Source organism: Ambystoma mexicanum, chromosome 7p (genome assembly GCF_040938575.1).
Source record: "Ambystoma mexicanum isolate Mex_15411 chromosome 7p, UKY_AmexF1_1, whole genome shotgun sequence".
Classification (NCBI taxonomy): domain Eukaryota; kingdom Metazoa; phylum Chordata; class Amphibia; order Caudata; family Ambystomatidae; genus Ambystoma; species Ambystoma mexicanum.
Genome location: NC_090939.1, coordinates 667,257,502 through 667,280,722, shown reverse-complemented (window position 1 = coordinate 667,280,722; position 23,221 = coordinate 667,257,502). Strand labels below are relative to the sequence as shown.

General features: G+C 47.6%; 1 protein-coding gene across 2 annotated transcripts in view; it reads right to left on the bottom strand.

The window, feature by feature from the left end:
- The window catches only part of ASMT (acetylserotonin O-methyltransferase), a 263,533-nt gene that overhangs the window by 51,026 nt on the left and 189,286 nt on the right, over nt 1-23,221 (bottom strand). The window lies entirely within an intron of this gene.

Genomic DNA, 23,221 nt, shown 5'->3' with positions numbered 1-23,221 from the left:
TAAGTCCCAAATCAGAACCAAGAATGTGAAATCTCCAGTGTTTCGACACTTCAGAGATCATAATCATAACATCTCTCAAATGTGGTTTGCCATCCTTGAAGTGGTGCATCCTCTATCTAGAGGAGGAGATTTACCTAAATTACTCTCACCGAGAGAACTTCTGTGGATACACAAACTGGATGCTATGGCACCACTGGGCCTCAATGAGGACTTGTACTTAGGGCCATTCCTTTGAGACACATTTACAGTGCAAATTCCTTTACATACCCACCACTTACCTTTCCTTCTTGACTCCTGAGTTCACACGCTATAACACCAAAGTACATAACCACCACTTACCTTTCCTTCTTGACTCCTGAGATCACACGCTATAAAACCAAGGTATAGGATCTAGATAAGATTGGGAACCCCACGTGGGACAGACCTATGACTAAATTCAATGTTCAATGCCAAACGCTGTTCTATACCTTTTGTGTGCAATGAACACTATGGAAGACTGTATTTCTATGGTATTGGAAAGATGTAACTATAGCTCCAACTGGAAATTTGTAGGAAATCGAGTATCTAACTATATAGGTTACTGTGTTTTAGTTATGGCTTAATATGTATATGCACAATCACATTTAATCCTGATATATTTCTTGTCACTCACATCGAACCATAGCATCTAATCAGTTTCTGAATACCATCTTCAGATTCTACGTACCAGACTCCACCCATTTTTCAGTCTGATTAGATACTTCCCCATACCATATGGCTATCTAGGACATTCTCTATACTATTTTTTTGCCAGAACTTTTCATGTTCTGAGCACGCTAGAAATGCACCAACACTACACTGAAGGTTGTTCTAAGTACACTAAGGTATTGAGTGTTGTCCACCATCTAAATATCTTTTTTTTAAAAAAAACTTTTGTTTATTCAGCTTGGCAGCACAGGTACAGGTGAGTAACGCACAAGGCATTTACAATCGAAGCAAGGCATGCATTACAGATGTATAGAGCGAGTACAAAAATCAGTTTATACACATGGGGGATACATACAAGGTGGGTGCAGGGCTAAGTGGAAGGCAATTCAGGAACTAGATGGGGGAAGTGAGAGGAGAGGGCTGGGGATTCAGGGTCTGAATCCGCATCAGTGGGAGACATAAATGAGCGAAACTTTAACCAAATATCTCTAGGTCTGGAGTGGGCGGGCTGTTGTATCGCCCAGGATTCCTCAGTGTCAGAAGCCCAGGTGACCGCCCTGAGCCACTGTGCATGAGTAGATGTGGTAGGCCGGAGCCAGCAGAGTAGGATAAAACGCACTGCAAGTAGCATACAGAGGCCAGCCAGTTTCCTGGAATCCCGGTGGAGCTCTGGGAAGTCATGAAAAAGACACCTCATTGGGGATGGGGTGATAGGGTGTTCAAGGATAGCTGACATGGTAGAGCATACTGCACCCCAGAATTGAGTGAGGCGGGGACAGGAACAGATCATGTGAATATAGCCAGCATTGTCGCAGCCGCATCTGGGGCACCTCAGGGAGAGGTTGTTCGAGATACGGTGCAGTCTGGTCGGGATGTAGTGGTACCTGTGGAGTAACTTGAATTGGATCAGTTTGAATTGGGAGTTGAAGGAAACCCCATGGATGCGTGCGCACATATGGGCCCACCGTTCGTCGGTCATTTCCAGACCGAGGTCGACCTACCAAGTATGTTTTAATTTGGAGAGTACGGGGGGCGATCCGGTCTGTACCAAGGTGTACAGCCTGGAGATTTTGCCCCTCATGGGGGAGGGTGAGGACAGTTCAGTAATTGCAGACTCATCAGGAGGCAGTGCCGGAAAGCTCGGGTATTTGTGTTTAAGGATTTTCCGGAGGGATGTGTATTGAAGCCAAATGGAAGGTCTCCACCTCAGGGACAGCGGGAGGTCAGGCCACTCCATGAAATTGCCCTGTTCAAAAATGTCCCGGAGTAGTTCATACCCCGCCTCAGCCCACCGGCGAACAACAGAGGGAGGCACTTGTGGGACCTCTGGGAGGAAATTCCAAAGTGGTAGATTTGGTAGATTACCATGAAAAGGATGGGTGATGCCCAATAGTTGCCACGTTTTGGATAAAGCCAATGATGTGCAGGTCGCCGGGTCAAGTGAGTCTGGTACCATCGGCATGGGTGTAATCACCAGGGAGCGGATGTCCCGGTCACTGATTGATAACTTTTCGAGCCTAACATGGGGTGGGGGGTCCGATGTGTTAAACCAATATGCGGTATATTGGAGTTGTGCTGCCAGCCAGTACTTGAGGAAGTCAGGCGCCCCGAAGCTGCCAAACTCCATCGGGGCAGCTAGGGTCTTCAGCTTAAGCCGGACCGCGCCCGAGTGCCAGAGGAAGGTATTAAGGGTACGAGTCAGCATCTGGAAGAACCTGCTACCCAGCCACTGTGGAATATTGGCAAATCTGTAAAAGAGCTGGGGCAGTACTACCATCTTCAGTATCCCTATCCTGCCCGCCAGTGAAATCAGAAGTTTGCTCCGGCCCAGTGTCTTTATCGTAACATTTGTGAGGTATTTTTGGTAATTCTCTTCAAAGACCCTTTTAGTATAATGTGACACTACTATGCCTAGATAAGTAAAAACAGATTGGGCCCATGTGAATCCCAGGGCGTCAGGAGGGGGGAGTCTACTGGCAGTGAGCGGAAACAGGGTGGATTTAGAACAATTCACTTTGAGATCAGAGATTCGACCAAAGAGGACAATATCTTCCAGAATCGGGGCCAGATTAGTGTCAGGGGAACGGACGAGGATGAGGGCGTCATCGGCATATAGGGAGACTATATCCGAGGAACCAGCGGTATGTAGGCCCCTGTGTGCATGACATTGGCGAAGCATGTCCGCAAATGGCGCCATCGCCACAGCGAAGATTAGAGGGGAGAAGGGACAGCCCTGCCTCGTACCCCTGGCTATTTGAAAGAGGGGGGAGCAACGGTCTTCAGTGCGAACTATGGCTACAGGTTTGGAGTAGAGTAACCTGACCCAGGAGAGGAAAGTGGGGCCAAACTTACATTTGTCAAGCATCCGCCAAAGATACTTCCACAAAACCGAATCAAAAGCTTTTTGCATGTCAAGTGTCGCTGCTACCACATGGACATTTGGGCTCACCCTGCTTACAATGTTAAAGAGGCGCCTGAGGTTCAAGGAGGTGGAGCGTCCCGGAATAAATCCCGCTTGGTCAGGGTGAATGATGTGTGGCATGTAGGGCGCAAGTCATAAAGCAAGTAATTTGGCATAGATCTTGACGTCACAATTGATAAGTGAGAGTGGACGGTAGGAGCCACATTGAGTGGGGGGTTTACCAGGTTTTAGCAAGACGGTTATGATGGCTTCACGGAGCGAGGGGGGGAACTGACCTATTTCCACCGACTCTTCGAAAAGGGCAACCAAGCCAGGGAGTAGGAGCGATTTGAAGTGTTTGTAAAACTAGACGGGGATACCCTCTGATCCTGGGGATTTACCTGAAGAGAGCGAGTCTATAGCTTCCGAGTACTCCTCAGGGGTGAATGGATTCTCGAGGGAGCCGATGATTTCGGGGGAAAGGATCGACAGGGGGAGATTATCCAGGTAGGCGTCAATTTCTGACGTCGTGGCGCTGTCCGCTTGGGCATATAGGGATTCATAGAAGGAGAGCAATTCGGAATTAATATCTTTGGGTGAAGTGGCCAGGGTTCCGTCTGGTCTTTCTATTCCGGGGATGGGTGGAGCGCCAAACTCTTGGCGGATAAGTCTTTCCTCGCGAGGCCCGGGCTGTCCAGAAACCTCAGTTCATGGTCCGCAAACGAGCGGAAGGTGTCCAGTTCCATACCGATTGACACAAGGATTTTAGGGATTTGGTATAGCGTGCATTGGGCTTTCCCTTGCGGACAGCGTAGCCTTGCTTTCGGCAATTTTCCTTCGAATAGTTTTAAGAATGCCGTTTTCCTTGGAGAGGGCAATACCTCTGATATAGGCTTTGAAGGACTCCCAAAGGGTGGCTTGCGAGGACACTGTGTTGGTGTTGATCTCGAAGAACTCCTCGATTGCCGACTCCAACTCAGAACTGAAAACCGGGTCGAGGAGGGAGTGTGGTTTCATGCTCCAGCGTCTGGTTCGGCTGCGGTCTGGGCCCCAACACAGGGTGATAGTCACTGGTGAGTGGTCAGAAAGAGTTCTGGGTAGGATCGTTAGGGCAGATATATTCCTTATGAGTATTTCACACACTAGCCATCTATCGATCCGGGAATATGAGTCATGTATCGAGGAGTAAAAGGAGTAAGAGAGTCAGTGTAGAGGAGCCTCCATGCATCCACAAGGGCCAGGCGGGGGAGAGAAGAAAGTGTAGTGTAAGCAGTGTTGGAAAGTTGACGGGTTCTGGAGCCAGATCTGTCAAGGTCCACGTCGAATATTGTGTTAAAATCACCTCCCAGAGGATTGGTAACAGCGGGAAACTATCAAGGAGAGCCGTGAGGTGTAAATAGAATTCGGGATCATCGATGTTGGGACCGTAGATGTTTAACAGGACCACCTCCTTATTTTGCAGGATTCCATGGAATAAAACATATCTGCCCTGGGGGTCGATCAGTGTAGCTATGGGGTTAAATTTAAGGCTCCTGTAGTAGCCTCATTTTCTTGTAGTTTCCCAGACCCCGCACATTCAGCTCATGAATGTCAAGGTGTCTTCACTCAACAACCCCGGGTTAATCATTGGAGGTTATGGGAGAATGGACCCGTGCCCCCCATGGTCTGTGCACAGTGTAGTTAGATCTGCAATACCATAAGCTCCATAGTGCCCTATACTCTACTCCCTCTGCGGATACCAAGCCTTTTTTAACATAGAACCCAATTCCCCCGACCCCCTCTCACACCCCTCCCCCAAACAGAGAAATGATAACCCCGTAACCAAACAACCAGATCCAAACCAATGGTATCAACGCCTGGGGGGCCTGTGAACTGGCCTGGCGGCGATGCTCCGAACCGGGAGACAATATTAGGATGAATATAGTGCCCAATGATGATATCAGGCGCCTCCCGGGCAAGGTCCTTCCGGGGTGGGCAGGGCACAGTCGCATAATAATGAAACAGCTTATACAAGAGTGGGATAAATAGTTTCTCAATCAGTCGGATCATGACAATATATGGGTTCAACAACATATATTGAATGGATGTTATAATAATAGAAGAACGCTGGGAAGGGGGAACAGTCCTGGATTGCGCCTGGTAATGGGCACGAAGGCTCACCCCGGGGGCGAGCGGCCAAGCAACAGATTGTTGACTGCACACCGCCAGAAACAGGGAGAGATCCCAGCAGTACACAATCAGCCAAAGGGCATTTCAGTAACGAGTGGGGCCGCCCACTGAGAGGTGACTGTATTTAACAACACCATGCCAAACAATATAACAATAGTGGAGAAATGATGTTAAGGGGAATCTAATTTGAGAGGCAATCAGCATTGAGTCCAAGGGGCTCCCCCGGGGTCTCAAGGGCAATCCAGGGAGCAGAAAGCGCATGTCATAAGCAGCCGAGATGCACAGGTAGGGAACGGTCCCCACCATCATCCACTCAACAGAGCATATTGTTGTAAAACAATGTCTCCGTTCGTAGACAACAGAGAGAAGGAACAAAACATTAACAATGTATGTTGCGAATCTGATTCAACCAGGGATGTGTTCATCAATGAACTTGGAAAAAGAATACCCGGTTCGTATGTTCTATTCTCAATTTGGCGGGGTATAGCATGGCGTATTTGATATGCAGATCATGCAGCCTCCTCTTCACCGCCAGGAAGGTTTTGCACTCCCGTTGGACCGAGAAGTCTGGGTATAGGTGGATCCTGGCCGTGCCCAAAAGAAGCTCTCCCTTGGCTCTTGCTGCCCTAAGGAGGGTGTCACGGTTGCGGAAATTTAGGACTCTGGCTATAATAGGATGTGGTGGTGCGCCCAGCCTAGGCTTTGCCGTGAGGGCACGGTGGGCTCTCTCAATCGCAAACTGTGGGGAGAGTTTCGGGGAATCTAATAGTTGTAATAGCATGGCCTCCTCATAGTCCTCCATGGGTTCCTGTATGCCATCCTCCGGTACACCGACAATGCAGAGGTTGTTGCGCCTCGAGCGGGATTCAAGGTCCTCGTTTTTCTTCTCGACCTCGGTGACTCGGGTAGAGAGCGTAGAGACCTCAGCACGAGGAGAGCTCAAGTCGTCTTCAGTGGAGCTCACTCGTGTCTCGATATTGGCAACCCGACCGTCGGTCCTTTCCATATGCGCCTTGATGGAGGATATAGTGCCGTTCATGTCGCCCAGCTTGCTGTGAAGTGTGGTGAACCCCTCCTGGATGTATTCCATAATTTTTTGGGAATCGGGCGGTTCTGACGTTGACCAATTAGATGGTTCCTGGCCCGATGACTCCACCACCGGTCCCACCGGGGCCTTTGTGAACATATTGATCGAGGATTGTTTCTTACCAGTTCCCTTTGTCATGGTGGCAACAAGAGGTGGGCTTAAGGCCCAGGAAGCGGCAGGACAGGGGAGAGGTCAGGCCACAACAGGAGGTCAATCGAGCTGTCCGAGGTGTTATGGACTAGAGAAGGCCTCAGTATCGAGGAAGGATGCAGTTCCGTAGGTTGAAGGGGCTCTGGTCATCGCTGACCAACAGATCGAGGACCGGAGGTGGCTACCACAACCAGCAGGAGCTTTTGGAGATACGTAGTCAGTGAGTGAGCCCCCCAGTGCAGACGGCCCCAATAATCCTGGGTGAGGGCCAATGTAGTGTAGCTGAGATAGGAGAAGGAAAGGTCATGGGCACCAATGCAGTTCAATGGATTGAGAATACACTCCCTGCGTCGAGAAACGGGGCGGTTAAAGCACCCAGCACAGTGGGCGTGGGCCTCCAAATGGCAGCCGGTGCACTCAGAGCCCAGAATTGTTAGTGCAGGTAGTATGGGGGTCCACAGGTCACAGCACTCACAGGTGGAGTCGAGTATCCAGTTGACGAGTGACAGGATGAAGGGGGAGAAGACAGGGTAACCCCGATCTCAATTAGTGGAGTCTAGGGGTCCGGAGGGTCAGCCATTGGATGGGAGGACTGGGGCCAGCGGGCGCAGCAACGCAGTGGAGTTCTCCCGCTAGTGTTGCATGTCAGATGACAGGATCCATGGCTGGGGGGAGGCCACGCCAGGAGCGAGCATTGGGTATGGCACGCAGGCACCCAGGGGGTGCAAGGAAGGAGGGGGCCCAGCGCCCAAGGAGGTCCAATCCCCCCCAGCAGTGTCCGCAGTTCACCTTGCGGGCCGGGGCCCAGTAAAATCAGCCAGGTAGGTGCGCAACAGAGTCCAAAGTGCCCGGCAGTAAATGCCGGTATGTAAGGGCCCAGACGTTGTTCGCGCCCTCAGGGAGAGAGGCGGTGGAAGCCCGGACCAACTTCACTGCAGGACGAGTGGGGAAATGGCTGGTGAGCTCTGAGAAACTCACCGCGGCCGCAGTACGCAGAGTCGTCCAGGTCTCTAGGCGAGGTCCTTGTGGTGCGTCAGGAGGCAGCACGCCGCCCAGGGGGGGCTGCTGAGCGAATCGCTCTGTTCTTGGGTGAAGGCTCCAGGACCCAGTCAGGGGGACGAGGCCGCAGCGCGAGTCGCCGCGGGCCCATGGCAGGCAGGGGAAGGCAGTACAGCGCCGCACAGCGCCCCTCCCTCATGGTAGGCCCCGGAGCCGCGGACCACAGGCACGCTTCCCTGGAACTAAAAGACAGGTCGGGGCAGCATCAGTCTTTGACACTCCAGGCATGGCCATTTTTATTCTCAGACTTGGTCCAAACTGCTGTAGTGGAGGACACCATACATTGAGGTACGGGTGACACCATTTGTTCCCTCTGAACAATGGGGATAAATCTTCTACATCTCCTTCTTTTTTATTTTTTATCAGATCCTAATACCCTAATGGATACCCCCATATGATGAACATGTTTCCTCCACCCCGGACATCTGCATATGACGAATACGATTCCTCTACCCTGGACACCATATTTCATTTTGGATCAGTCGTTTTACCGGCTGTACGTTTTCATACCCATAATTTCCTATGTATATTATAATACAATACTGGATATTTGTCCCTAAAACATTTTTATACTTTGATTTACCATCTAGGTGGTTTTCCTTTGAAACTAGGGCTGGAAGGGCGACCTTATCCGACCACAGCCATTGTTGGTCGTTCAGATTTTGAGACTTCAACAAGAAACGACTGCGAGCCACTTGAACTACTGCCTAGCCAAGAAGGTTCCTTTTAATCTAAGAATCACAAGGTTAGATATCTTACATACTTCCATAGCATGTAGTCTTTTGGAAACCTCTTCAGGTGAAATATGGTCTGTGAATGATGAACAGGCAAAATTGAAGTGTAATTGACTGAAACCAAGTTAGTTGCATTATATTCAAGGCTTTAGGAGTACAAAAATAGGTAAAGTATGAATTGAACCGTGTTGAATCAAATTCATGACATGATTTAACTGTAGAGCTTAGTCTCTCTTAAAAATCTTGTAAACCTTGAAATTGTATACATTTGAGATATCATTCACTCTAACATAATGTTGTATATACTTCCTCTTTAGAGAATCACATGCCCCTGATGAAGAGTGATTGGCACTCGAAACACGTTGGGCCCCCTTGGTATCATCATCACGAATAAAATGAAGATTGTCTTGTGATAAATATCTGACTGAAATGTTATTCTTGAAAATTGCTAGATGATAAGATATCACATATGATAGTATGTGATTTAAATATTACTGACCACTTGTGAATGAATAACCTCTTATATTAGATAAGTTATTTGTCTGGATTTCCAGACACATGATAGTGTGCAGGCGATGTGAGCTCCCTAATTGGGAACTTTTTTGTTTGTCAGCATTGTCTTTAGGGGCCAGAACATTTCTAGAATCTTGAAAGTGTATGGGGTGCCCGTCAGAGTGCAGGGGAGCTTTCAAGTATTATCTGGTGGTTGATATCCATCCAGAATGTACTGCATCAAGACAAATACGTGTTTACGTAAGGATGGGTGCATCAACATGTCAAAAATGTCCAGCAAGTATTGCACACATAGCTGATAGCCTGGAACATTTGATGACTTCAGTATGTATGTACTCAGTAACTAAATAAGCATTCATTATCAACATCAGCCATATTTCCTTGTGTAAAAGTCACTTGATGACCTCACTTTCAACTTATCAAAAAGCTCAAAAGGGTTCCCCAAACATAATTAAATGTGCAACTTGTATCACTCTTTATAACAATGCTTGCCAAGTAATTACATTTCTGCACAATGTAGACCACCAGATATCTAACTTTGGCCTTTAGAGTCCAACCATTTTCCAATAAGAGGCAAGAGGTTTGTCTTCTCTGAGGGTCATGGGTGCCCTGGAATGTCGCCACATTGTGATCTGTCTGCCTCAGGAATATGAACATCTGTAGCAGAAAAGCCTCTGCTGGCCTTCCTATAACGTGCAGGTTATCATGAATGAGTTTGCCAATTATCCTACTTCAACACACAGTAGTTACACATGTGGGTGATCGGCAGTTGCAGCAGTGTTGTGGGCTGGTGACCATGGTGACATGTGACTTCTTGGAGAATAAAAAAAATCTGTCCATTTTACTATACTTGAATTGTGCTGATATACCAATATCATGACAACCGTAATTTCTCAAGGCCACCCACCAAAAGCCCCAGCACATCTATCATTTGCCATAAATGTTTAACAAACACCCCAAAAAGAAGTTCAAGCGCATAGACCTTTTTCACCCGCATCTGCAAGACAACCAGATGTTCTGCCCACAAAGGCATCCTAAGTGCATGGCAACCTTCTGAGTGCAAACCCAGGTTGTCTTGTAGGCTATACTATATGATTTGTATTCACCCAGTTAGTTATAGTTATATTGCATTCTTTGTTTTTCGGGCTTTGCCCTTGGTGGATTTGGGCCTCATCACACTTGGCCAGTCCCACACTGGCCAGCCATGATAACTCTGAGGTGGGCAAAGCATGATACCAAAGGTTGCCCCACCCGCATTTGTGTGTACGGATACTTGACAGGTGGGGGATTTTAGAAAAGAGAAAAAGGTGTATGCACTGGTTGGGACTTCAGGAGTATATTTAGGGTGTCCGGTTTTAAGTGCCTGACATCTGACCCCTGTTAAGATTTAAAAAGTCTCGGGGTTATCAGATAGTTGCCAGTGAGCTCTCCTAGCAGCTCTGTTAAACCATTGTCTATGCAATGATAATTTATTATCCCATATTGCCACCTTGTGGACAAATGCCGATTTGACTGCCTAATCATAAGGACCTCACATTGCAAACTGCAATGCCGGACAATCCGGAAAACTCTGGTTTCGGTTGAGCGTTAAGCTCTGTGTGCCTCTCCCAGCTTTGGCGTTGTTCTTGGGAGGGAAACATTATCAGGACTGCAGGGGGCATGCTCCTGTTGATGATGTGTGCGTCTCTGTCGGGGGGGGAGGGCTAATGTACCCCCTCCAGTCATGACCTCCTAGGCGTGCATGGGTAATTAGGCTGGACGTGCATGTTTGCCCGGGAAATCTCGCCCCCTATAAGCAGCGTCACTTGTTCGAGCCATTCACTGCTCCCTGAACCTGCTGAATGGTATTTTCCAGTGTTTCCTTCACTTTTGCTCAGCTGGACGTGGACCCTTTGCAAGGTAAGTTGTATGTATGTTTGTGTGTGATTCCGACGTGGTGGGGGTTTGATTTACACACATTTTAAACACAAGGACTCCTGGGCCATTTCTAGCGAGCTCGGAACTGGCACAACCCGTGCCCCTGAGCCGAGGTGCCATAATGACCCCTTACCTTGGAGGGGGGCCCCAAAGGGCTGCCTGATTTCAAGAAGTAAGATTCCATTGGGCACCAGTCTTAAATAACACGTGTCTGGATATTTTATGGAGTGCTACTGAGGCTCTAAACTCATTGCCTTTCTGTTTTGACAAGTCACTCAAACTCATATCCTCAAAGCTGCATATAGGTCGGTGCTAGCGTTTGCATAACAAGATGTCACTATAAAAGCACCACGCCTGCACATGCATATTACAACATGAGTACTTTGAGCACACAGAACCAGAAACCAGCTTCATGATGCTCCATGCGCACAAAATAGCACCAAAGAGCAGGGGAACAGACTGAAAACAGTCTATGAAATTGACAGCCTAGAAGCAGATCCGCGCTTCGAAATCGGTAACCTTTTGGTGAAGCGCTAGGAATTCTCAGAAAACAAAAAGCTGCACCCAACCAGGTCCCTGAACTTTATGAATTAATCTTTTATAGCACGCTTGGAACCCGTAATGCTCTGCATTGTCTTGCTTCCAAGACAGGCGCATTGCCGCTGAGCCATCCTCCCGGCCCATTAAAACGAACTGGGATGATTTTCTACTCACCCTCGCACAGTTCAATTATGTAGGTACAAACCTCACACGGTTTGGAATCCAAAGGTCCGCAGACGCCAAACCTCTAAGCCCATCGGAATCCCCAAAACATGTAAGTACCCTTTTCCTGTGTGCATTTGAGTGCTCCATTAACATGTGCATGTGTGCCCTTTTGCCGTTTGCAAGTGCCCTATTCCCATGAACATGTGAGTGCCCTTTTCCCGTGTGCAAGTGAGTGAAAGTGAGTGAACCCTTTCCCATGTTCATGCAAGTGCACTCGTCCCATGTGAGTGCCCTTTTCCCATGTGCGTGAAGGCGTTATGGGGCTATCAGAACTTCGGGGGGGTCGGAGGGCAGCGCTTGCTGCAACCCCTACCACTACATCAGGCTGTGCGACCCAGGTGAGCGGGGTGTGTGATTGGGGGTTGGGGGGCTGGTGGGAAATGCTATTTGTATTTGGGTGTGGGGCAGTTCGGTTCTGCAGCAGTTGCTAGACCGCAGGCTTCTCTGTTAAAGGTCGGCAGAGGCTCTTGTTTAAAGTGGTTTATGGGGGATCTGGGATTCTGGGCGCTGATAAAATCCTGTTTGTAACTTCAAAGGACTCGGGCCTGGTTATCTTGACACCAACTGCTATTTCGGGGCGACTTGGCGACTTTTGACCCCCTAGATTTAAGTGTTTTTGCCTTTCTTGCATACAAGCGGTTCCCATACTTTATACCTGCAGAGTTTACGTCTTTAAATAAGGGGGGCAACCCCCTTAATATTTTTATTTTACCCATACCCTTTATCCCATTTTTCTATACACCTGTTTTGCCTGTTCCCTGAAAAATGAGCAAAACCAAAGTAGACGTAAAAAGCCCAATGGGTCACAATGTCATGAACACACATGAAGTTTGCATCACGCTATAAACCTAGGGGCTCAGCCCACTGGGCAGTGGCTCTGCAGTCATACACAGGACACCCCCTCTGTATATCCACTCAGGTTCCCAGCAATAGGTGGGTGGGGAGGTTTGGCCGTGATTTCCGCCAAGCTGCTCTGTTATTAACGCACTTCTTTAAGTGCTTTCTCTCGGCTCCTTCCTGCTGAGAAAAACCGTGAGGAAAAGCAATGACATTTTTCACAGCCTGACATGTTAATCGTGGGGGAAATCATTTTTCCACACAAAATCACCCCTGTGTGTAAATGTTTTATTGTTTGCCTGCTGAGGTGTGAATGATGCATTGGGTCCTCGCCTGCACTCCATTTATCTCTGTGGTTGACATCGTTGCTTAGACACTTTGCATGGGTCCGTATAAGCGCTGTCACCTAACCATCTAGCAACAGGCAGCTTCCTCTGGGAAAGTGTAATCAAGGCGTCATCAGCTGTTCTATTGTCTGCTGCCTACAAATCAAAGATGCTCCCTCACACTTGTAACTCTCCCTTGATCCCACCCCCACTAAGTTAATGCACATCCTTAATTTGTAGAAGTGAGAATAGGTGCAACTAGAAGACATTTACAATAGGTGCAAACCTGTCACATATTCTGCAACTACTTTACATATTAACGTTTTGACTGTCCAAGAAGAACTTTACTCAGTGCAGCTGTCCATGTTTCACATATCAGCTGCTATTGTTGACTTAAGGCAGTGATCGAAGTGAGCGGGAACGGTCGGGAGCGGTGTTCTAGTACTTTAATTTTTTTCTTATTACCATTCCTCTACTTTTTACGACCATATTCAGCATTCTATTAAGAGGATTTGTCCATCCTTATCGTTGTGCAAGTGTAACCTTGTAATAGGAGCCTTAGTTAGTAGTCACTTATACTACTGCAAATCCACAGCCACAACACCTTGTCACATGTTGCACTATGCTTCTGCCTACCCGCTCCCCTACCGAGACCAAAGTTCCACTAAATTTATTTCGGTATACTTCTACCACTAACTTTAGGTCACAGCAAGAAATCTGTAAGTTCGGAAGGTTCTGTAGAATTATTGCTAGGCCCTCATTCTGTATGGGGCAGGCATGGCAGAAGAACCGCCTCCACCCCATCTGCCACTGATTCCCTGCATGCTTTTGGAACTCCATGAAGAAACCCCACACTAAAATGTTCTTTTAACATGCAGGTTACCCTACATATGCACGCACTGAAGCAATAAAAGAACATTTCTGTGTTTACACCTGAAAAAAAAAGTTGTCCGCGATTTTTTCAAAGGGGCAAATGGGAAAACACTGATAAACACAGATTCTGAAATTTTTGGAAAACACTGGAAAAAACACCCCCGTAAGTAAAAAAAAATAAACCCCTAAAACAGGAAACCCTAAGTATATTTAAGTGATCAACATAGAATTAATGGAGACCACTGAATTGACAGATGTTCCTAATTTGGCTCGAACCTTAAAATCACGTATTCCCATTATCTGTGCCAGAGGTGAAACAAATGTGTTGCTCCACAGTCTTTGTGTTACTGCGTCTACTCCCCATTTACATTTCTTTTACACTTTTTGCCCTCCCTTCGGGAAACGTCGGTTCTAGTGCAGCCACCCACTACTGCTATCAGGCAAATCCCACCAATCAAATCTGTTTGCCCTTTTTCTATACAAATGACACTGGAGAGGTTGCCTGCATTTCGAGAATGGTAGAAAATGATGTAGCAAACATGTGGATGTGTATGGTGGATGAACAAGACAACAAAATATACAAAGCCTTGCTGATCATCGGTCATGACCAATGATGATCTAATTTTTTGTACAATAAAATATTTTCTTCTACTTATAACCTCTCTTTGTGCACTTCTTTATTTCATATCTTTTTGCGTATTATGCAGAGGAAGAGGAGTAAGAAGAAGCGTTGGTACGTCAGACCACCAGTGGAGGGCGTGGTGTCGTTCCCCAGAAAAACCCACTAGTGCTACAGACCATCATCAGTCGTGCTGTGGCCTCTTCAGACTCTTCCAACTTAGCTGATTTGGATGCAGAACCATATGTGTTTGCCTCACAGAGTGAGAAGGTGTGCGCCCCAACAGGCAGATCAGATGGGGCCATTGAGTCTGTGGCTGTGCAGCTGGCTTCACAAGGGCAGTCAGTGGTGGGCCCCACGTCCACAGTGATTATGGCTGCAAGCCCACCCTTCCATGAGTTGGCGTCAGTTTCTCGGGCTGATGTCCAATGTAGGGTTGCAGACCTGAAGCCAACGACAGGGGCACCACAGCAATGGGCATGGGCCCTTGCATCAGGCCGCCATGGGCCCCACACCCATGGTGGACGTGTGCAGGCTGGAGAGGCATCATGGGAGCAGCAAATATTGCCTGCCACCATCCAACATGATAATGTGTTGGACAAAATTGCAGAGGGCATGGATCAAATGGCCAAGAACATGACCCCACCAGCAGCCCGGGAAGTGCAACGGATGTAGATGATGCAGTCCTCAAGCCGCTCCCACAGACTGGGCGTGGAGGCCAACATCAAGGGACGACGGCTGATCTGAGGTGTCTACAGGAGTCTCTGCATGCAGATGCTCAGGAACATAGAGAGGACCTGAGGTGTGAGATGGGGGCCTTGAGGACTGCATTGCATGATGAACTCAAGATGCATGATGCGGCAAGAATACATCTCAACAAGGAGATGGCTTCCTTGAGGCAGACACTGTCCCAGCAACTCAATGCGTCACGAGTGAGTGCGCATACAGACTCTGTGGCCATTCGTGAGAAAGCACATCAAGACCTTATCGCCTTTGGTGTGTTGCTGAATGCATCCGTATCACGACTGTCCATGGCCAATGAAGACCAGGCCATGGCACTGCGTGCATTGGATCCACCACCACAACCACCAGCAGATTAACTGCAGGATGGGTGGCCCAGCACACTGACGCCTCCTGAACTACCGCTGCCATGAAATCCATGAGCCAATGGAGGGAATTTTTCATTTTTATGTTTTATTTTCTCCACTTATGTGGATATTCACATGCACCCTCCCTCTCCTCCCTCCAGGGTGGACTTTGTTTCCCCTCAATCCAGGATGGACATTTTTTTATCTGGCTGGTGTGGTCTGAAGTTCCTTTTTTATTTTTTACACCTTGATCAGGATGGACCCTTTTTAAATATTTTTCTAGACCCCTGTCCAGGATGGAGGCATGTGTTGTTTTTTCACCCAATCCTAGATGGACTCATCTTTGTTTCCTTGAGAGATGTGCTGTTGCCCTCTCGAAGGAATGATGAGTGCAGTAGTGGACATGCAGCCATGCACAGTGGTGTCACCTGCGATGGTTGCCTTGAGGACTACAGGATGGCATCTGCAAGTAACAATGGGTTGATGGAATATTGGCACATATGTGCTGTATGCATAATTAGCAACTACGGCTGGTGAAATACAATGTCCCATGTTGTTGCAGTGATCCTGGTTCATCCGGTGAATGCATTCCATGGGAGGCCCGCCCTGCAGCCTTTTACATCCCAAGTCCCCATGCCCTGCGCCAGGCATTGTCCCTCCTTTCAAGAATTTGGTGTTACAGTTTCCGGTGGAGGTGATGAGGGAGTCACATCAGACCAGCTCTCTCAGCAGGTAAGGATGTGCACTGTCTCTTGTGTTATGTCTGCATTATTGGTCTCCACAGTCTTTGCATGCATTCTGCATATTTGCTAGCTGGGGGTTTAATCATTGAGTCATGGTAAATGTCCCTGCAGATGTGTGTCTGTCCACATGCATGTGTGTCTATGTGCACTTCCACTTTGATGCAAGTGCATTGTTTTGGAGGGTGCACTTACACAATTGATGACAAAAATGGAAGGGATTGTGCAGCCCTTGTCACACTTGAGCCAATGGAAGTATTTCCCACATTTTGGATGTACATGTTGCTTAACGACATGCATTATCTGTGCATCTGTACTCTGTGTATTGTGGTTCTCCAACACTTGCCTCACTGACCGTGATGATGTCTCGTTACTGACACCCTTCTACTCCCCTGCCCCATTTTCCCTACAGGGGCCTGAAGGTGTACACCCTGTCCACTCTACAGTTTGACCTGTGCCACTGCCCACCCCACTCCCTTATCGGCTCACATGATCTGCCATACTACTATTCCACATGTAACACACATGTCTATTGTCAGGTCTATACATCCTCGGCTGCTCCGCTTAATGGCGTTGCCTCTGGTGACACAGTTCTGGATATTTGTGTACATTGACTCCACAGGATAGGTTTGTCACACTTGCTGCATGTAAGGTGTAAAGATATGCCCATGTGCACCCCTGATGGACTGCTCCTGTGTACCCCCAATCAGGTCACCTGTTGTTCATTGCTTATTTCTGTCTGTTCTCTACACCTGAGTGTATTGCATGATGTTTTCTTTACAATACTTGTTGATCTAATCCAGCACTGTGAGTGACAGCAAGCAGTGTGTGCACATTGTGGGCCCATGCATGTGGTACATCGTCCACTTCCCCCAGCCTGTGTTCATCTGTTGTCCCTGTAGGTGTTGCCAGTACACCCTGGGATACATGCACCCTTATTGGAACTGTCTCGCACAGGGTGTGTGGTCTGTTGGAGGGTGAGTGAACAGCTGCATATTGTCCTGAGGTCAATTTACAGTGGTGTCCAACAGGGGTTGGGGGTGGTGGTGGCTGGTGCAGGGTATGGGTATGTGATTGTAGGCCATTCTTTTTCAGGGATGTGGCAGACATGGGTGTCTTTCAGTTTTGCATGCCGTGATGGGTTGTGTGTGTTGTTTCTTTGATGTGAAGCTGCTGATTAACCTTTCACAGGTGGTCTTTCTTTGCCAGTCTGCCGCCCTTCTGCATTTCTTTTCTTTTTTTTTTTTTTTTAGTGGGCGAGGAAGGACTTTTGTCCTTCCTCGCCCACTACGTGCTACTTTTCCATGTATGTGCCTTCCAGGCTCTCTGACCAGGTTGCTTCTTTTACAAGTGTTCATGTGTCTATCTTCCTCTCTTGGCCACCTTCTCTCTGCTCTCACCCACTATGATGTCAGACATATCATCCTCATTTCCGCACCAGGCAGTCTTCTCCATGCACCGCTTTCCCCCTTTCCCTCTCGCTCTCTCCACTCCACTGCTGTGCATTCATCACTCTGTGTCCTGTCTCCCTCTTGCCCTCTGTCATCCTTCTCATGAGCTACCACACTTGTACTTTCCCTCCTGGGACATCATCCCCTCATTTGGTGTCCGTTTCCTACCCTGCATCCAGGATTGACCCAAAGGCACACATGAGAACTGACAGTGGGTTTGCAGAACGTGTATGCCTGCAATCAATGTCCCCACATCCCAGGGCTTGGTGACACCTGTTTCTAGGGTGCATGTGTGCTGGGCTTGTAATCTGTTTGCTTTGCTGCCAGTGATTTCTCTGTTGGTCAGTTTTGCTGTTGTGATGTTGATGGTTGCTCACGCTTGGTTGTTTGTACTTCCAGATGTTGACACTGGGCAGTCCATGCCTATTTCCTTGTTCCCTAGGGGAGTTGCCATGGGTATCCAGTATCTTTACATTGATGCAATGAATGCCTTTGTGAGTTCAGAATTCTGTTTCAGGTGGGATGCAGTGGATGTGAGCCAGGTGGGTACCTTGTACAGGTAAGTCGAGGGCACTCAGGGTGGCAGTGAGTCTGGCACTGTGTGAAGTTATTTGTCTGTTCCTTGTACTGGGGTTAGCAGGTCCAGCTTCATGGGTGCATGTGACACATGGTGATGGTAGTCTGGTGTGTCTATGCATGCTGTCGTAGCAAGTATCAGGATGGCTCTGGCTGCGGAGTGATTGTTGTGAGGGAGACTATCACTGTAGGGCATTTATTGGTGAGTTATCATGAATTATCATAAGAGTGGCAGGTCCAGCTGTATATGTGCTGGGACACATGGTGATGTGTAGATGGTGAGTTCTTGTTTGCATTTGTTGCATGGCACTCAGGGGGCACATATTGTAATTGGGTGCATGGATGTGTTGCATGCCTTGACCTTGTGTTGTTTTTCTCTACAGAGGCATTCTGCTGGGTAAAAAGGGTTGCTGCGATCGAAGGGGACGTTGCTGTTGTATGCGTGTACAGAACTCATCATCAGAGTTGGGTGGTTTGCAGGACTACTCAGGGGTACATACATGCATTCCAGGGTACAGCTGGTGCAGGCTCACAAGGTAAAAGGTGTGAGGTGAGATGTGCATCTTTATTGCAGTGCACTTTCATTTCTCAAAGTCTGTATGACTATTTTGATGAGAATGTTTATTCGGTGCATACTTGTTGTCAGGGAATCGGTTGGCCACTCGACCCGTATTTTGTTGTGGAACACCCATATGGTGTCCAGGGCACTCCTCACATGTGTACGTTGCTCATTTCCATTTTGTACTGTGCCTTCCTACTTGTGTTCTCGTGTTTGTAGTTTGGGGGCTACGTGCAGAACAGTAGTTGGAGTCCATGTGATGGTGGTCTAAGACTTTGTTGCTTGTGTTGTGTGATTTTGGGTGGACTACATGGACACTATTGGTTCCAGTTTATATGACTGTGTTGGTGATTTGTGCACAGCCCTGCAGATTAGGGATGTATCAGCCACTTTAACTCACTAAAAATGTGCAAATATTCACAAAAAATGAAAATAGGGTGTGAAAATAATACCAACAAAAAATAGGAAAAAGACATGTGGAATCTTGCACTGCTGCTTTCAGCCTCACAGCGACATGGATATGTTTGGTCCAGTAGTGCATATGGTACCACAGGTGGGCAATAATATTTTAACTGCCGGATTGCAATGAGCATAATAACTAGGTGCTAAGGAATATTTATGACCAATAAATTCAGTTTTGATGTTTCAACATATTTTTATTCGCTTATGAATTTATCTCATTGGGAATTGGACTTACATGTTTACTCCCCAAAAAAACATTTTGCTCCCAACTTTAAAAAATACTGAATGAAATACTCCCACTTACAAATTTTACTGGGAACACTGTTTGTGCGTGTTATTTTATGTCTAATGGACAGACACAGTTTGCCTATCCCAGACACACATTCTCAGGGTGTTGTTATAGACATGGAGGATAGGCCCCAATTCATCATTGAATGTCACCTGGGATGTGGCCTCACTGTGTGTTCTGCACAGGGCCAGGTTTTTAGGCAAAGTAAGTTTGCACCAGCTGGGTGTGAGCAGCCTCTTTGCATTCCCTTTGGCCAGCCAAGGGCAAAGGTGGTGCCTGTGGCTGAGGGCAGTGTCCCACATGTATTCCCACTGGTATGTCATGCCGTTTGGTGACATTGTACAGTACACATGCTGCCACTATGATTTTACAGACAACTGGTAGGGCATATAGCAAAACCCCACCAGAGTGATCCAGGGAATGGAAACGTGACTTAAGTCCCCTGAAAGTGTTCTCCACCATGGCCCTAGTGGCTACATGTGCTGAATTGTACCTTACCTCAGCTGGTGTGGCAGGATTCCAGTATGGCGTCATCATGAATAGTGATAGCGGGTAGGCACAGTCCCTTGCAATTTTTACATGGGTTGTTATTTGTATTTATTGGCATGGTCTGTTGTTCAGTGTGTCACGTGCCTGCATGTGCGTGACAGTTCAACTCACTGATGGGCCAGGTGTTGCCATATTTTCCAGCGGCCAGGGCCCGATGGAGTGGTGAGTGGCGGTAGATGTAGCTATCATGTGTGCTGCCAGGGAAATTGGCATACATTTCCATGATCAGTCCATTAGCATCACAGACTACCTGCACGTTAATGGAATGCCAGTGCTTGCGATTGCGGTCTATGGGCTCTATCAATCGGGGGGCTGTAATGCAACATGTGTACAGTCAACTGCAGTTAGTACATGTGGAAAGAGCGCTACTGCGTAGAATTCCTGGCACACTCTCTGCCTTTCCTCCAGTGTTCTGGGCATATATATGTGCCTGCACACACATGTGCATGTGCTGTTAAGCAGGCCAATATCTGGTGGAGACACTGGGATTGTGTGTCCTGTGATATCCCACCAACTATGGCTCTGGTTTGCTAGAAGGAGCCAGAGGCCAAGAAATGTCAGCACTTTCTCAAGGGGGTAAGGGCCTGGGAGCAGATGGTCGGTGATGCTAGGCCTTGCTCCCGCTCCCTGACAAGGTCTAGGATAACATGTGGGAACCGGTAAGTGGTATACACCTGGTCATCAGGCGTCCCGAACAGTGTGTTGTGTTGTGTGAAAATCCAGGCCCTGGGCATCCTCCTCCTCCTTCTGTGTCCATGTACGATAGCTCCTGCTATTGCTGGGTTCATCATAGCTGTCCGACGTTAGTTTGGTGTGCATTGCATGCTTTATACGCATTGGATCCTTTGCGCGTTGATGTTTACGCCTGCTATCATGTGGCGGATGTCTTTCAGACTTCCCAAGGTTTAAATACCTTCTCTGGGACTGACTACCTTCGCCCAGAGCATGTAAAGTTAAATTGACTTTACTAGTCTCTTTAAATTTACTGACCCAGCACACGCTATCTTCCTATAGAGTGCTGGAGGGGTTGCCTAGCTTCCCCTGAGTCAAAACACTCATGTAACAGTCAAATGTTACCCTTTCCTACTTTAAATGGCTGGTGGCAGTGGTTTAGATCAAACTACCATGATTTTTCCGACCGCTTACAATGATAGCTATAAATCGGGTCAGCCATGTTTTTCAATATGGCGCCCAAGACCTATCTGTAAAAACAGACTCCGGTCATCTTTTTTTCGCCATTTCTTTTAGTAAAGGTCCTTCTTGTGTTTGTCTCTGTGCGCCAAACCAGGTTTGGTCCCTTTGTTCGTTGGCCTTTGGCGGGCTTCAGTGCTGAAGCCCTCCTCTGGTGCCTGAGTGTCTGGGATGGACAGGATGTGAGGGAGGTGCCCAAAATTCCCTGTGCTTAATCTCCTAAGAGACCTGAATGCACTCTGGCATGATATGCCAGCTGACTGTCCGGAAAAGACAGCCACCCTTCTGTGTGAGTGAAAGCCAGGCTGGACTGAATGGGGGAAACTGTTTAAAAGCAGGTCTCTGGGACTTGGAAAGCAGAGTCGACCACTGGAACGAAAGAACCGAAGATGAGCTGAAGGAAGAGGACTGCTGCAACTGCTGGGTGACCGGTGAAGCCCTGCTGCAGGTCCGAATTGCCTGAAACTCCATCGACAGAGAAGCCCTTCAAGGTTAACTTCTTCCCTTGAGTTTGGTGGGAACAACCAACTCGCAAGACACCTGGACATCGTCCCAAGACTGGTCAAATTTTCATCAGAGTGCTGTTGAAAACCGGATAGCAAGTGGGAAGGATACCAGCTTGTGTTCTTTAAGGCACTCACACCTTAAAATGACGTTTTGCCAAGCTGGTGGCCTCATCCCTGGGCAGTGCAGGAACCTCCCGACGTCCTCCTTCTCGTCCCCACGACTGAAGCCAGGAAAAACTGCCTCAGCTACAGCTCTTCACTTTAAAGGTACTGTGCAAACGCAGTCCGGAAATCTTTTCGGCCTCAGAGAAAGTGCATGAAACTTTCCCGACTTTGAAGGCTTGTCCTTCCCTAAACATTCGTCAAACTTTTCGGCTAGCCAAATTCTTCTAAAAACCGTGGCAAAGACTTAACCATTTACTACCAGAACTGTGCTATCCTATACAAAGACTCTGAACCATTGACTTTGGCCCAGGCCTATGAACTGAATTGCTGGTTTTAGTTCACTGAAACCCTTTGCCCTGCCTATGCAAGTATGTGTGCTATTAATTCTTATAACCTTGTCTTTTTACCCCTTTTTAAAGTATCTGAAGTGCCACTTTGCTCCCACTTCAGTGGAGCTAAACTTGTTCAGTTACTTACCGGTTGTGTATTTGTGATTTATTAGTGTGTGATATTGAGCTGCTCTTGCTAGTGAAATGTTTTCAAACTGACTGTGTAAATAAATGTATATTCTTTTACCAAGAAACCTTGAGTAAGTGTTTGTTTGAACCACTGTATTTGTTGGTCCTTTGTGAAACTTGTTCTACTGCTCACTCACTTGAGATAGGTCTGGCTGCTCAGCCATCGCTACCACTTTACTTTGTAGTACAGGCTTGTACCAAAGGTGAAATTGTACTTACACTTGTCTTAATTGCATGTAGTGTTCCCAAAGAGTACTGCATGCGATTCTGCCTAACAGCAGGTATAACAAAGAAGGATGCCAATAGAGTGGCCTGAGTCCCTGCTAAACTTTGAAGCCCATATTTTCCAACTCGTATTTGACATGGAAAACTGCTGTAAACCAAAGCAGGTCAAGTGCAATTGTGGTAGTATGCTGAAATTGCGAGACACCCCGCAGCAAACGAGCAGCAGCCTTTGAACTAACTGCAGCCGCCGAGTGACGCATAGGGGCAGCTTGGTGTTAAGTGCATGTCCGTAGTCAAGAGGCAGCCATACAAAACCCGAGCCAACGATTCTAGGACTGCAGACAAAACGAGGAATGAGGGGGTGCTACTCTCTAAGTATACTCATATAAAATACCCCCCTTTCCAACTGCCACAACTTGTGCAATTGCCCATCTTGAAACCCTTCCTACCAGGTCCAAGAGAGCTATATCACTCTTGTAACACAAGCCTGAATGCTCCCTGTGAGATAGTAATCCATGAGTGGTGTTTTAATCCCCTCTTTTACCAAATAATTTCATCCACCTGGCCTCCTTTTCCCAAAGAAAGCTCCTTAATATGCTACTTTTTGTTGCTTTCACCAAATGTATTAACTACCAACACAGAAGTCCACGAAACGGAAATACAGGTCTGACTTTCTAGAAAGGCCCGCTCCACTTTATACATATATTTTAGTTTGACTTTGCTTCCTTACGGCCACTTCTGTTCCACCGCTCCGAGATCCAATCC